The sequence below is a fragment of the Phalaenopsis equestris genome, unplaced genomic scaffold, assembly GCF_001263595.1.
Source record: "Phalaenopsis equestris unplaced genomic scaffold, ASM126359v1 Scaffold000023, whole genome shotgun sequence".
NCBI classification, from domain to species: domain Eukaryota; kingdom Viridiplantae; phylum Streptophyta; class Magnoliopsida; order Asparagales; family Orchidaceae; genus Phalaenopsis; species Phalaenopsis equestris.
Window position 1 is genome coordinate 24810 of NW_018164465.1, and position 15357 is coordinate 40166.

Genomic DNA, 15357 nt, shown 5'->3' on the forward strand with positions numbered 1-15357 from the left:
ATTTTGAGGTTATTTCGGGGTTATTGAAGAGAAACTCATATATTTCACTTAATAACCCCGAAATAACCTCCACAGTGTTATTTCAGTATTATTGAACTATAATATATGAGTTTCTCTTCAATAACCCCAAAATAACCCCAAATATCTTCTGCGGTTCCACTTCAATAATCCCTAAATAACCTCTGCGATATAGCACACATGATAGCATGTTATTGAAGTTCGCACGTAAAGCTATGTCCGTAGTTCAGGCATAAAATTTTTCCCTCTGATAGGCCGGTCTATCGGGCTAGTTTATCAACTCTCCAGGAGAATATGGCGGGTTAATCGCTCGTGATCAGTTCGCTTGGTGAATCCAGAGGGTCAATTCAACAAGTTAGCATTGACAAATAGAATAAATAATTAAGAGATGAATAATAAGAAGTCACATAAAATACAATACAAAATATTATTTTTTTTTAACATTTTGAATGTCTTAAAGATAAAGTCTTGAAATTTATTATATTTTGAGTATATTTTACATTAATATCTATTTTTCAAACAAGCCGGCTCACGAGCTAAGGAGTCAAGTTGGGGCTGGCCTGAGCTGGGCTTGTTAGCTCATCGAGCTCAACTCACGAGCTACTTATCGAGCCAATCTCGTTCCGGCTCATGAGGAGGCTTTGAATCACTTACACCGCTAGTTAATTTACACAACCCGAAAGAGACTTGTCTAGATGGTGAAATAAGAAGACGGATGTGTTTTGTTTTTCAATTCTCTTCCAACGGAGCGAAAAAAAATGATTTAATGCAAGGAAAGCTGCAGAGGTCTCATAACAGTTAGGACGTGAGATCCCCCAAAAAAGCCCCAGAAAGTCGCTCCCCATAATCTCTCTGCCTTTTCCTCATACAGATTGTGGAAAATATAAAAATACAAGTCATGATGTATAAAATCTGTTCATGGTGTCTTGCTAAAAAACATGGATGTCATGTGATTCTTAACTGAGAATGTGACATATGTTAATATTTGTGTTGGTCTTGATTTTTGTTTCCTATCAATTTCAAGTATCACCAGCGGGGCAAGCACAATAGAAGAGTTTGAATAATCAATCTGTTAAAAAAAATTTATATCTTGACTCTAGACGCAGCTCTACGTGTGGAATCCAATAAAATACCACCACTTGTGCTACATCGCGAAGATTATTTCGGGGTTATTGAAGTGGAACAGCGTATGTTATTTCTGGGTTATCGAAGAAAAAATTATATATTCTACTTCAATAACTCCGAATCTCGAATGTTATTTTGGTGTTATATAAGAGTTATTTTAGGGTTATTGAAGAGAAACACAAATATTCTACTTCAAAAACCCCGAAATAACACTGCAGAAGTTATTTAGAGGTTATTTCGGGGTTATTGAAGAGCAACTCGTATATTTCATTTAATAACCCCGAAATAAAATCCGCAGTGTTATTTCTGGATTATTGAACTATAATATATAAGTTTCTCTTCAATAACCCCAAAATAATCTCTGTGGTTACATTTCAATAATCTCTAAATAACATCTGCGATATAACACGCATGGCAGCATGTTATTGAAGTTCACACGTAAAACTATGTCCGTAGTTCAAACATAGAATTTTTCCCTCTATTAGGCCGGTTTGTCGGGCTAGTTTTATCAACTCTCCAGGAGAATCTGGTGGGTTAATCGCTCGTGATCAGTTCGCTCGGTGAATCCAGAGGGTCAATTCAACAAGTTAGCACGATAAATGGTACATTACAACTGACACACAGATGAATAAAATTGACAGGTCACTTAACAGATCACTCCAATAAAATTTGTGTCTTTAGGATAATAAAGCTTATCAGACTCACGAGGCCTACTAGACATTTGATTTGGCCAATAAAAAATGATTTATAACATAAAAGTATACTGTAATTATAACATCCATCTCCATAAAGAAAAAAAAAATGTTAATTATGTGGTAATAGTTGTGATTATGTGGTTATAATTATTAATCATCATTCACATTATTTTACATTGCTAAAAAATTCGTGACGGTAGAGGAAAGAAATATCGTCTTTCTGTTGTACGAAAGTTCGGCACACATAGAGATGAAAAAAAACAAGTGGTGATGACTCCAGAAAATGACTCCAGAAAATGACTCCAGAAATTTTTACGTGGAAAACTCGTAAAGGGAAAAACCACGGGGTCTTGCCCAGTTGCAAAAATCCACTATTAAATTAATGATTACAAAAATTCGTTATCCCGCAGACGGGAAAAAGGGTAACTATATTTTTCAAATTATAACGTTGCTGACGACATCTAGTTGGTGGTGATTGATGGTGGTCAGTGGTGGTCGATGATGGTTAGCGGAGGCTGGCGAGGGTCGACGGTTGTCGTCGGCGGAGGTCCGCGGTGGGCGACGACAATCAATGGTGATGCTGGGCTGCAACTTCTCCTCAAGGCCTCAAACTCTCTGTCTAGACTTCAACTCTTCTCATGAGAGGGATGAAGTTCTATTTATAATGTTCTGGGTACATCATTTGATCAGACGATCCGAAGAGCTTCCCTCGACCATACGACGTTTATTGGACATTTGAGTGTCCTAATGATGTCAGAATTGAGTGATCTTGGGCTCGTTGGATTTGTCTTGTTGAGCCGCTCGATTCGAGAATAAACTTATTATATTCGACAACCTTTTGATCTTCCAAATGTGTCCGAAAATCATCTAAGTGTGGTTCAATGACTTGATATGGGCTTGATGTACTAGAATTTGGCTAGTTTTCATATCATTACGTCCGTCTCATCAAGCCAGTCAGTTTGACTATAAGTTTACTAAAATTGGAGCTCTGGATGACTTTTATCAAGATTTAAATATTTATTATTCGAAATATTATCTCGAGATCCGTGTCATACCTCGAGATTCGTGTCGGATGATCAAAATGTGTTGATGGCCTATCAACATTCATCACACTTCCTTCCTTTGTTAGTCAATAATTGTTAATATGTGGTAATATAAATTAACTATTTACTATTACATTAGTTGCCCATTGATTTTTAATTCCTATTTGTAAATGTATATGATTGATTGAATGTTTTTTATTTATACTTTTTTAATTTCTCAACGTAATATAAATTAACTATTTACTATTACATTAGTTGACCATTGATTTTTAATTCCTATTTATATATGTACATGATTGAATGAATGTTTTTCTATTTATTCTTTTTTAGTTTCTCAATATCTGGTGTTATCCATTTATATCTCAGCAAAGTTTCGAGCATTCATATCACATATACAAAGCTAATTCTTTTTTTTTTTGTATTAATGAATAAATCCATTCTTCTTTATTGAAACGTAGGTGTCATCATAGATGCTCATGCTGACTTAACTCGAATATTTTAGATGATTATCAATAGGGTTGTGAATTTGGCTCGAAGAGATTGTTAGTTGCTCGAAAGTTAATTTAAATTTTGGTTTGAATCGAAATAAACGATTCAATTAATGCATTAAAATTTATGATTGAATTTTTTTGAGTTGTCCCTGATCGGCTTGAAATTGAATCGTTAATAGGTGTAGTGATGGTAGGGTTGAATTAAGCAAATTTAGCTTGAAGATCATTAATTGCTAGAAAATTAATTCGGATTTTGGTCCGAATCAAAATAAACCAGGCGAGCTATTAGCCAAAATTTTTGATGGAATTGTTTTCGAGCTGAACCTAGCTCTTCTCCAAATCAAATTGATAACAGCTCTAATTATGAATCATGTCATATATCTTCAATAATGTTCTTACTATAGAAATTTCTAAACTTCCTAAAACACCATATAATATATAAATAGTCTTACATATATCTTCAATAATGTTCTTACTATAGAAATTTCAAAACTTACTATAGCACTATATAATATATGAATAGTCGTATAATGTAAATGTTATGTGGAGTCTGATCGTGTTGATCAACTGTTCAAAACCCGAGAGCACGACAATTCAAAGCTCTAGATGCAGCGCCCCATGCCCCATTTGAGCTGAATTCGAGTGTGGCAGCACCATTATCGTGGCGCCCAGACGCCAAAACTTTTAGTGTCGTCGGATTTGCAGATTTGTATGCACGTAAATATAAATATATAAATAAACTAATTAAATTGAAAGGAATTTGAATGGAAGAAAAAGCTGGAGGAATAAAGCTGAGGAGGTCTGGTTCATGTCTCCCAAAAATCTCTTTTTGAGGGACCGAGCAGGAAAAGTAGAGGACGTTATGTATTATTGAGTGTGGGGATACGAAGAGATATTATTCCTGAGAAGTAATTATGAAAAAGAGAAGGGCCTTTATGAATAGTCCCATGCCTTCCATTTGCGCCTGCCTTTCAACCGCCTTTGTGGTACTTCTGTACAGAAGCAGGGGAAGGTAGGAAGATGGCAGGGACGCAGCGGATACTGTGAGCCCTCCACCATTTATGAATTCAAACGGGAAGCCGTTGCATAATATGTATTTAAAATCTAAGTTTTCATTTGGGGGCATTTACATGCATGGCATGCTTTTGTTTTTATATTTACGGATCTAAGATCTAAGGATTTACATTTACGTGGATAGCAATAGATTGTTTTGACATGGATTAGTCATAAATGAATTCATTGTTTGACACGAAGTTCGAGATATTGGGCATGAATCTTGAGATGTTCAAAATCAAATTAAAAATTATTAAGAACATTGATTTGAGAAAACTTGTAGTCAAACTGAATGGTGGACGGACCGAATGAGACAATATTTGATCTAATCCGAGTCAAATCAAGCCCATATCAAGCCGTTAAATCCCTTTTTGGAAGCTTTTGGGTGCTTAATCAGAGGGTCAAATGGATTTCGAATATGACAATGTTATAGACAAATCATCTACAACATCGATGAAAAAAATCCAATAAGCCTAAGATCACTAAATTTTGACATTGTTTAGACAGTAAAATATTCATACAACATCATATGATCAAAGGAATGGCTCTGGGCCATCTATGGGCTGATCCAAATTCTTGCATTATTTATCGTGGATGTCACTCACATTCTATAAATAGTGCATTACTCATCTCATGAAAAGGAATAAGAGGAGGAGCTCGACTTGGTCCAGGAGAAAGAGGAAGAGATGGAGTCAAATCAGAGAGTCATTCTGGATATGAAGACCCGAGGACCGCTCCCGTAGCTGTTGACCACCTTCGACCACCGCTCGCCAGCTGTCGTCAATCACTGTCGGCAACCCCCAGCTCTTCTTTATTGTGAGCCTTATGAAGTAACGACATACTTTTCAACAAAACCCCATGTGAAGTAATAATATACATTGTTAGATTAGTGAAGCACCCGTGTAGATTAACCACATACGATGCAAAGTAACGAGGCCCCTTACAAGCAGCGAAGAACTGTGCAATGATATACCCTAAAGATAGAGTACTAAAGTCATGTTTTTTTTTTTTTATTTCTTTTATTATGTTTATTTTTAAGTCTAAAACTTTAAATTTATATTACAGAGAGTTTAATATTAATATATATGCATCAATTTATTTTTTGTTAAATATTGAGAAAGATATAATATTATAATTAGTCTTCATAATCTCCATCTTAATAAAATGAAGCTTATTAAAAATTATTAGCTTTTGAATCTTTCATGCTCATAATTGAAGCTCTTAATCTCTTGGAGTCAAAAGTACATGAATCATTTAATAATAGTCTACTCTTTGACTAATAATGTCCCTTCATAGAGAGAATGAGTTCAATTTTAAATAAATTAGATAAATGTGATCAAACATGAATGTGTAGGTGTTAAATATGTAAATATATAAGAATTGTGAAGTAAGCATGTAAATGCCACTATATTTTTCAACTTAGATCATTGGAAAATAAAGTCAATAATTTCAGATTTTTTTTCTAAAATTATTATTTGTAAGTTTAGAAGAGCTTAATTTAGGTCACCTTTTTTACATTTATATGTTGGGGTTAAAATAATGTATTAATGATTTGGCTTGTTAATTGGTATATTCATTGGTTATATAGCTTGATTTGAACCAATATTAATATTACAACTTATAACAAAATTTAAATCAAAGATAAGCAAATGAATAAATACATAAAGTAAAATACACATTTTCATGCAGAGGTAAGTTGGCATGTATGTAAAAATAGAAGTTTAGGCATTATATATGTAAATACATAAGAATTGAGTTGTTTGTACGAAAATCTTCCATACCTTTTCCATCAAAGCACAAGACAACATTGTTTTAAAGTTTTCTTCTATCAATCATTTTTCTAGTTATATTATTTATCCGCCTCCTCATAGACTATTACGAGTAGGATTCTTTCTTAAACTCAGCCTTACAAAATTCTAAAAAGCTAAGCTCTTCTAATCTTACGTGAGAGTAAGTTTCTAATGACTATATCTTTTTCATTGTCCATACCAGCATTATGAATAGTCATAAAGAAAAGAACAAAGTCTGAAGATATATATCAATAGAAGGCATTAATGGACAATGTAAATCCCATGTTCAATTGACATTGTACATTAAAAACATTACATTTTTTAGCCATTAGGTAGCTTCATGCTCATTGTCAAATAAGGCTATTTCTTTTTTATAGCACTTCTATATCACTCCCTCAATTCAGGAGACTATTGACTATATAAACCCCAGAGAAAATGTAAAAATATATAACATAATATATGTTGAGGCTATATATATATAGACCAATGCATCACCAGCTCATATTATAGTGCCTTTAACATAGATGATTGCTTTGAAATTTTTAAAATAATAAATAAATAATATACGAATAAATAAAAATTATAACATTGGCACACCTTTTTAATGAGCATATCAATTATCTTATGAAATAGCTCTCTATATCAACAATTTTTTTCTTCCACAATTTATATAAAAGATAATAATAATAATTATTTCACATGTTGTAATAATATATATCATAATTTTAATGAGTGTGGGTTGACATGGCCATGGCTCATCATTAGAATCTAACAAAGTGGTAGCCAACTGAACTCACAGCCCATCAAAAAATGGGCCTGAAATAGACTTTTTGTGTGCATGCCCATAATAATGGCAACTTGCACCAAATATGTATTTTTTTATTATTTTTGACTAGTAGTTATGAGCTAACAATTTTACTTAGGAATTTGAACAATTTTACTTAGAATTTGCGTACGTCACGTAGGTTATATGGAAGGTATTGAGGGTTATATTCACATTATACCCCTATAACATCCTTACATGGAGGGTGTTGAGGGTTATATTCGCGTTATACCTTTGTAACATCCTTATAACCTACCTGTAACTAGTAAGTTTCATGTTTCTGTTTTCATATATTTATAAGTTACAGGTAGTATACATGTACATTATAGAGATGTTACAGAGGATATAACGTGGCTCTCAATAACTTTTCTGATATACGCAGCACTGCGTACGACCTACGGAGGCAAAATTTTCTCAATTGGAAAAAAGAAAAAGAAATCGATTAAAGTTTCAAAATTTAAATAATATTTTATAGGATTTGAGAGTTTATTGACATTTATGCCTAAATTTTATGAAGTCTGAGCCACGATTGTAGCAAGGATTTGACAGCGGATGGGTCTATCTTATCGTTGTACCGTGACATTTATGGCTCTGGAAACTATACGGTATTAAAAACAAAGGAGACTTTACACATATGGCACAAAATTTCCATGTATTTGCATTACCAACATCCAAATTTTTAGTTTTGCAATTAAATCATTAATGTCAAATAAACAAATTACTATTATTTAGTTTTTAAAAGTAAATTACACTATTTCATGAATAATTTTATAATATTAAAATGTTATAAATATAAATATGTAAATACGTATGGATTTTGTGAAATTCATGCAAATTTTTCTTTAAATTTTTTAAAAGAAATTGATCCATTTTGGATCAAGATCTAATGTTATGGATTATATCTCATATTATGGCTTATATGTGAGCAAAACCTAAGCAATTTTGAGGTGATTATGTCTAAAATGGGCAATTACCCTAAATTTTAAATGAATAATAAACTAAAAATAATAATTTTCTTATGTTGTTTGACCGCTTATTTTGCCTCTTTCGACATATTTTCTCCCAATATTTAAAATAAAATTAGATATTTGATGATAATTCTACTCTAACAAATAATGTTAGTTCTATTACTATTGTTGACTTAATATATATGTGAAATTTACACCATATCACATAATTTTTCTTTATTTAAATATCTCACACCTAAATTTTTCATATTTACAATTTATATGAATTATTTTCAATTAAGTATTTTTCTTGTATATAAATCTCTCTCTTTTCAATATTTTTTTCTCCCCAAAGGAAAATATAGATTTTTTAAATATTAGATATTAGTTAGTAGATCATCAAACAATTTTGATTAAGAGACATTCAACTTATGATGTTTAGCAATGCCCAATAGTTGACATCCACAAAGTAACTCATAGTACCCTTTAGCATTGATAAGTATCGATCGACCCATAAAATTAGATGTCAATACTTGATGACATCTACCAATACCTATTTTTGTATTTGTCGACTTTAAGCAACAAATATCCAAACATCGATAGAAAGTCATACAAAATTCTTATTTCAACAAATTTACAGCCAAACCGATCAGTTCGATAAGAAGAACCCAATATTTCCAAAATTGGTCTAATTCGAACCAAATCAAGGAAAGATCAAATCTTTAAACCACTTTTCAAAGTTTTTTTGAACACATTTGGAAGATCAAACGAATGCAGATTCTGTCGATTATATAGCCAAATTGAGTGTCTTGATAAAATGAATCTAACGAGTTCAAGATCACTCAATTCTGACTTCATTAAGGCAATTAAATGTTTATCAAATGCGGACCGATCGAGGGAAGCCCTCTAAGCCATTAGATCAAAGTGATTCATATTCCTGCATTAATTGCACATAGAACTCTAAAAATAAAGTCACACCCTCTCATGAAGGGAGGAGAAGATCTTGAGTCATGAGAAAGAACTTAAAACTTTGAGAAGAAACTGAAGTACATTAACCCCCTTGCAGTCGTCGACCATCGCTGACAACCACTGACTGCCGTCGAACACTCCCGCCACCGACCACCACCGGCTGTCGTCAACCACCTCCAATTTTTGTCGATCATCGCTGACCGTCATCAATCATTGACAACCACCGCTAACCACCACCGACCGGAGGCCTCCAATTGCGATCTGTCACCCCAAGTCTACGTTGTAACTTGAGAAACCTAATAATCATTTCCCGCATGTGGGATAAACGATTGCAACTAGAGTAATCATTTTACAGTGAAACTCTTCAGCTAAGTCAAGCCTTGCGGTTTCCCCTTTCCGGAATTTTCACGTAAAAATGTTTGGAGTCATTATTAATTGTTTTTCTTTTCTGAGTGTCTGTTGAATATTCATACCGCACTTAGACGATAATCTACCACTGTACTTCCTTGAATTTTCTAGCACACATCAGTTATATTTTCTTAAACTTGATATATCGTTATGTTCAACTTGTGACATCAATCACATCCCATTGTTGATGTTTTTCACCGTCCTTATCTAACATTATTGGCTGACACCATCTTGCGCTAATGTAATCGACCCTCAACACCTTGATTACCATCTCATAATACATTATCTACTAGTTTTAATTATTGTAATGTAATGTTATGCTCTCAATTACTGAGGATACATTTAACCTTTGTAGATTGAAGCTCAAATTAGTATATATTTTTTTAACTTGATTAGAGTCTATACACTTAGTTTATCTTTTGGATCTTTCATCCTATATATATGTATATGCATTATGTGATGCCTTATAATTGTATTTATTGTAGCATAAAAATATTGTCATATAAGCCACCAATATTTTGGTGTTTTAATAAAGAGATAAGGCTACCACCAACTAATATTAAATAGGAGCTCCATTAAGGAACTACTTCATGAGTGTAAAATATAGAACCAAAATCAGAGCTGTTAAATCAATTGAATGCAGTGTTTCAACCATGTATTTTTAATTTTACATTTCATCAATTATTATTTACTTAAGCATATATATATATATATATATATATTTGAATTGATTATAAGAAGAATGACATGACAAAAAAAAATGATAACTTAAACTTATGTTTTATATATAAAAAAAAATTATAAGAGAATGTTACAAATAATCATATTAGCTTCAAACTAAAATTTTCTTAGTAGTTTGAGATAAATAGTAAAAAAAATGTAAATCATTTTGTGCAATTATTTAATTTCTAATTTTTTTTTTTATAAATGTTTAAATTTATCAAAACCAAGCGTATTGTAAATGCATGAAAAACTCATAACTCAACAACATCCCCTTCTTAATTGCAACCACTCCCTCCAAATTCATTGTGGCACACCATTAGCCGCTATAGTCATCCATTATAGTTGCTCACATCACACTCATCACCATCGATCAATGCCACCTCCAAATATCTTTGTTCATTTCCATCAATCACCACCATTACTTCGCATGTCATAAGTTATCCCAATGGTCATCACCCCTAACCGTTAGGGGTGTAAACGATCCGAACACGAGCGAGCCCAGGCCCAGCTCGTGTTTGGCTCGTTTATATTTCGAGCTTAAAAAGTGTGTTCGTGTTCGGTGCTTAGCGAGCCGAACACGAGCCGTTCAAGAACAAATAATCATTTTGACAACACTAATCACGTAGCCATAAGATGTTAAGGATTGGGACAATATTTAAAACATGATATGAATCTAATTTAATAATTTTTATTATATTTTCTTCCTTAATACTTTTAAATGATTATAAATCTTTGTAGTCTTGTAGTTAATTGAATTTTTAAAAAATACTACTCATCAAAGTTATATATATAATAGATTAGTAGTATTTCGAGCCAAAACAAACCGAACACGAACGAATAAATATTTGTTTGTGTTGTTCGAGCTCGGCTCGTTAACTTAGCAAAGGAGCCGAACACGAGCTGTTCGCGAATAACGATCTATTTTGACAGCCCTACCGTCACTCGCTACCATCCCTGCTTGTCGTTGATCGCTATTGGAACGCGTTGTCAATCGTTGACGATTACCACTCATCATTAATACATTTTTTTTAAGACAATATAAGTGATTCGAGCTCACAACCTAAGAGTCAGAAATTAAACCCTCAACCACTATATTGTAGGTAAGTGCGCCTCATTATTGATAATTGTTGCCCATTATTGACGTTGCGAACTTAGCCATCACCATTCACCGGCCACCACCACTACTCACCACCGTAATACTTGTCATCATAATCATACACTAACAAAAGCATCCAAACAATATCGCCATCTACCACTCGCCATCCCTTGTTGTCACCGGCTACCTTCCAGCTATCATTCATCCAACTTAATTAGTGTTTCATTTTAAAATTCGTAAATTTAAAGGAGATTTTACATAATGCGGTCCCAAACCACCTTAATTACCTAGCGCGGTCCCCAAATTCTAATTTTGCGGGCGAGGAGGAGGTGAAAAATGGGAGTTTTGAAGATCTCTACCTTCCCAACTAGCTCTAATGACGACCGTATCGCAGGGTAGGATGGGAAAAAGGAGAAGCGGGGTGTAGGGATTGGTGGCGGAAGGAGAGGAAGGTAGTAGCCGGCGTCCGACGAACTTAGCTAGGGCATGGGAATATGGAAGGAGGCATTATTCTGCTTGAAAGAAAGAGTGATGCCGCCGACGGCGAGCTTGATGACCGGCGAGTCTGTGAACTTCATTGCTCCGGCGAACAAATATCAGATTCAATTTTTAAAAAATCACTTCATAATCCCTCTCCCTCTTCCGCTACGCCGGAAAGTTGCAGAAGGCGGCGGCTGGTTTCCGTCTTCAAGGGCAACAACGCTAGGGCATAATGCATCGCTACTCCCCTCCATGAAAAATGATCTATCGCATCTATATCTAGGAAAAAAGAACTTTTTTTTTATTACTGTCGTTTACATCTTCTGTTTTCCATTTATGCTTTGATTGATCGGACTTGGGTGAGAAAATTATGCCTAGGGTTTTGTTCAATTTATTTTAAAATTTTTGGAAAAATTTTGAGCTGCCATCCGTTGTTCAATTTCTATTGAAAAGGACAACTGCAAATACACAGAATCTGCTAAATCATAGAGAAAGCATGAGGAGAGCGCAAAAATAAGAATAGAGGCCAAAAACAAAGGACTGAAGAAGGCCATGACTGAAAGGATTAAATCTCAAAATTGTTTGGCAACGAATTTAAAATCCTGTAAATCCAGTCAAATTATTGGAAGCAGAGCGGTGTTTTCTATTCCAGGATTAAGAGTGTGGTTCCATGAAGCTACAAATATTATATATAAATACAATGTTTAATGAAATTACAAAAATACTCATATATCGTATCGTGGGAGCGTTGCCCCCGCTCCCCCAATCCACTTAACAAAACTCCCCATTTTGGACAGATGTTTCTGTTTGCTCCGCTCCGCCTGCTATCTCCGCTCCTCTCGCCCGCCCCGCCCCGACCCGCCCCGCCTCGCTCCGGTCCAGCATCCGTCCCTTATCGGGTATACGAGCCATACCTAACAGACAATTTCTATCTTATCACCACAGTTGTTACTTACCCCCGCCTTAAATCTAAAGCGTGCGAAGTTAAATACGCCAATTAGGATTTACTAAATCAAATGAAATCCGTGAAATCCTGATTTACCGCATCCCAAAATTTATTTTATCCCAAATGACCGTCAAGCAAGATTTCGTTTAAATCCTGCATAATCCATACTTTCAATCGGTGCTTGCCTATAAACTAAGTTTTCGTTTAATAGGATTTATTAAATCCGATAAATCCGGATTTATCAAATCCAAATTCCACGGAAAAATTTGCGATCAATGGCAAAATAAATCCGCCTCCTACTCGGATTTACGAAATCCTGATTTACGTTATCAAAATGATGGAAACGTGGTAAAAAAACAACAGAACGCGGGAAAATTGAAGTTTACAGAGAAATGAATTTATTTACTTGTTTATTTTTTTATATTTGGCTGGATTTAAGCTAAATCCAAGGCTATATTGAATAAATAGAATGCTACCAAACACCGCCTAAACCTGTTGCCAGGCAGCTCCCTAAAGACCAGAGAAATGGCCTGAGCACAAGCAAAATACAGAGAAAGGAAGCAAACAAAATCTTGAGGTCTCATCATCAACATTCCAATGGAAAAAAAAAAAGAAAAGAACACAAGTTTTTGGCTGGATTTAAGCTAAATCCAAGGCTATATTGGATAAATAGAATGCTACCAAACACCTGCCAGGCAGCTCCCTAAAGATCAGCTCCCTAAAGACCAGAGAAATGGCCTGAGCACAAGCAAAATACAGAGAAAGGAAGCAAACAAAATCTTGAGGTCTCATCATTGGAAAAAAAAAAAAGAAGAAAATAACACAAGTGTCCAACTTGATTCATAGCCCGTTAGAGCACATAGAGAAGAACAGAAGCAATAGAAAGCAGAAGGCTAAATTGAGAATAATTAGGAAGCAACTTGGCTAGTAAGAAGTTGTCGATCTTGAAATTGTAGTTGATATGCTAACCTGCTTGTTGCCAAATTTTCGGTCTTCCTTTTTTTTTTGTCTCAGTGTATCAAGAGAAAATAAAGGTTCTTAAAGGTGTGAAGTGTAATACTCATATCTTTATTGTAATCCAAAATATGGAGAAGAGAAGGGCTAAGCTAGAAGATGGTAAAGTTCGAATCCTGAAACATTGATATGAAAGATTTAGGTGGTATAAATGGTTATATAAATGTAAAAAGGAAGAGTTTAGTTGTTAGATATGCAAATACATAGGAATTATGTGGGATGTAACATCTTGACTTCATCATGGCACTTCCAAGAAAGTTGAGCAAAGGTGTTGCATTTAGCTAATGAATACACCATCTTTAATATTAACCCGTGTTAAAATAGAATAAGGAAGAGCGTGATTTAGAGCGTGATTTTTTAGCCAAATAAGGTTAAGCTTACTAACATCAAGGTTTCTATGTTAATGGGCAAAAATAAAGTTTTAGAAGCAAAGGATCTCTACTTTTTCCTACGAAACAATAAAAGGGCATTTGGTTAATAGGAATACTAGTAATGGAGTTGAGAAGGAGGTCTCCAGTAGTAACCTGAGACAAATCCGGTTATTTATAGAGGTGAGGAAGCTGATGGTAGAGTTTTTTTATAAGAAGGATTTGGAGAGATTATCATAAAAAACTGCATTTTTATACATAGAGAACATAGACTTATCGTGATCCCAATGTCCTAAAATAAGAAAGAAGATGAGCCACTGGCTAAATTGAAGGAGATATGAGGTTTCATGGATTTAGCAAGCATACTGAGGTTTTTCTAAAATGAACATGCAAAACTATTAAAGGACTAGTGGATCTATTATGAGCGACCAAATTGATTATGGAATGCAAAATGAAAAGATAAACAATGGTATATGAGTTTACTAAAGAAGGGAAAGTAGAAACCTTCTTAAGAAGTTGTAGGTTTTCATGGAGCATTATTTATCAAAAATTTTTTTGCAGCATTAGTATCTCAACATGAAATGTTTTCATGATTTCACAGTATTGTCACACCTTCACATCTTTATGTTAACCCCCTTCCATGTCCACTTGATTCCTTCATTTGCAACCCTCACCAGAAGGGTTTCTCCCACACCTTCGCCTACTCTCTCTACTATTGGGCTTTTTCATGTCGCCAATCAGGTCTCCAAACACCTTCACATCTTATTTCGCATGGTGAAGCTCTCCTTATTGACTTTGCAAGCTATAATGGTTGTGTCTACGTACGTAATAATGTCGCAAGAATAGCTCTTTAACGTTGTTGGCTCATTTACAGAGGTTGTGGATGATTTTCTGGTGGTTGAATGGGCTTGGCCTGGAGCCGCAATGATCATAACATGGGAGGATTTTTAGCTCAACGAAAAAAGAGTGCCAGAGTTGGCAAGCAAGGAGTGCAATGGAAGAAAGAGGCTACATTCTCAGATGCATGGGAAAAAAATATTTATAATTTAGCATATGACATATTAATAGAGACAAGAAAGTGACAGGATTAATGTATTTGAAAGTTTATTTTATTAAATAAGTAAATATGAAATTTAGGGTGTTAGATATATAAATTATGATGTTTGAAGTGTTATGTATGTAAATTCCCCTAATAAATAATATAATATTGATTGTAGAAAGTAGGTTATAAAGATTAAAATAGCACGAGCTACTGGGGCTTTGCACAATACATAATTCCACATGTATGGTGCAAATAGCTGCACCATTTTTGCCCTTGCTTAGTGTTATAAAAATGGCGTCGAGTGTTCACCGTGCCACACAATCCTC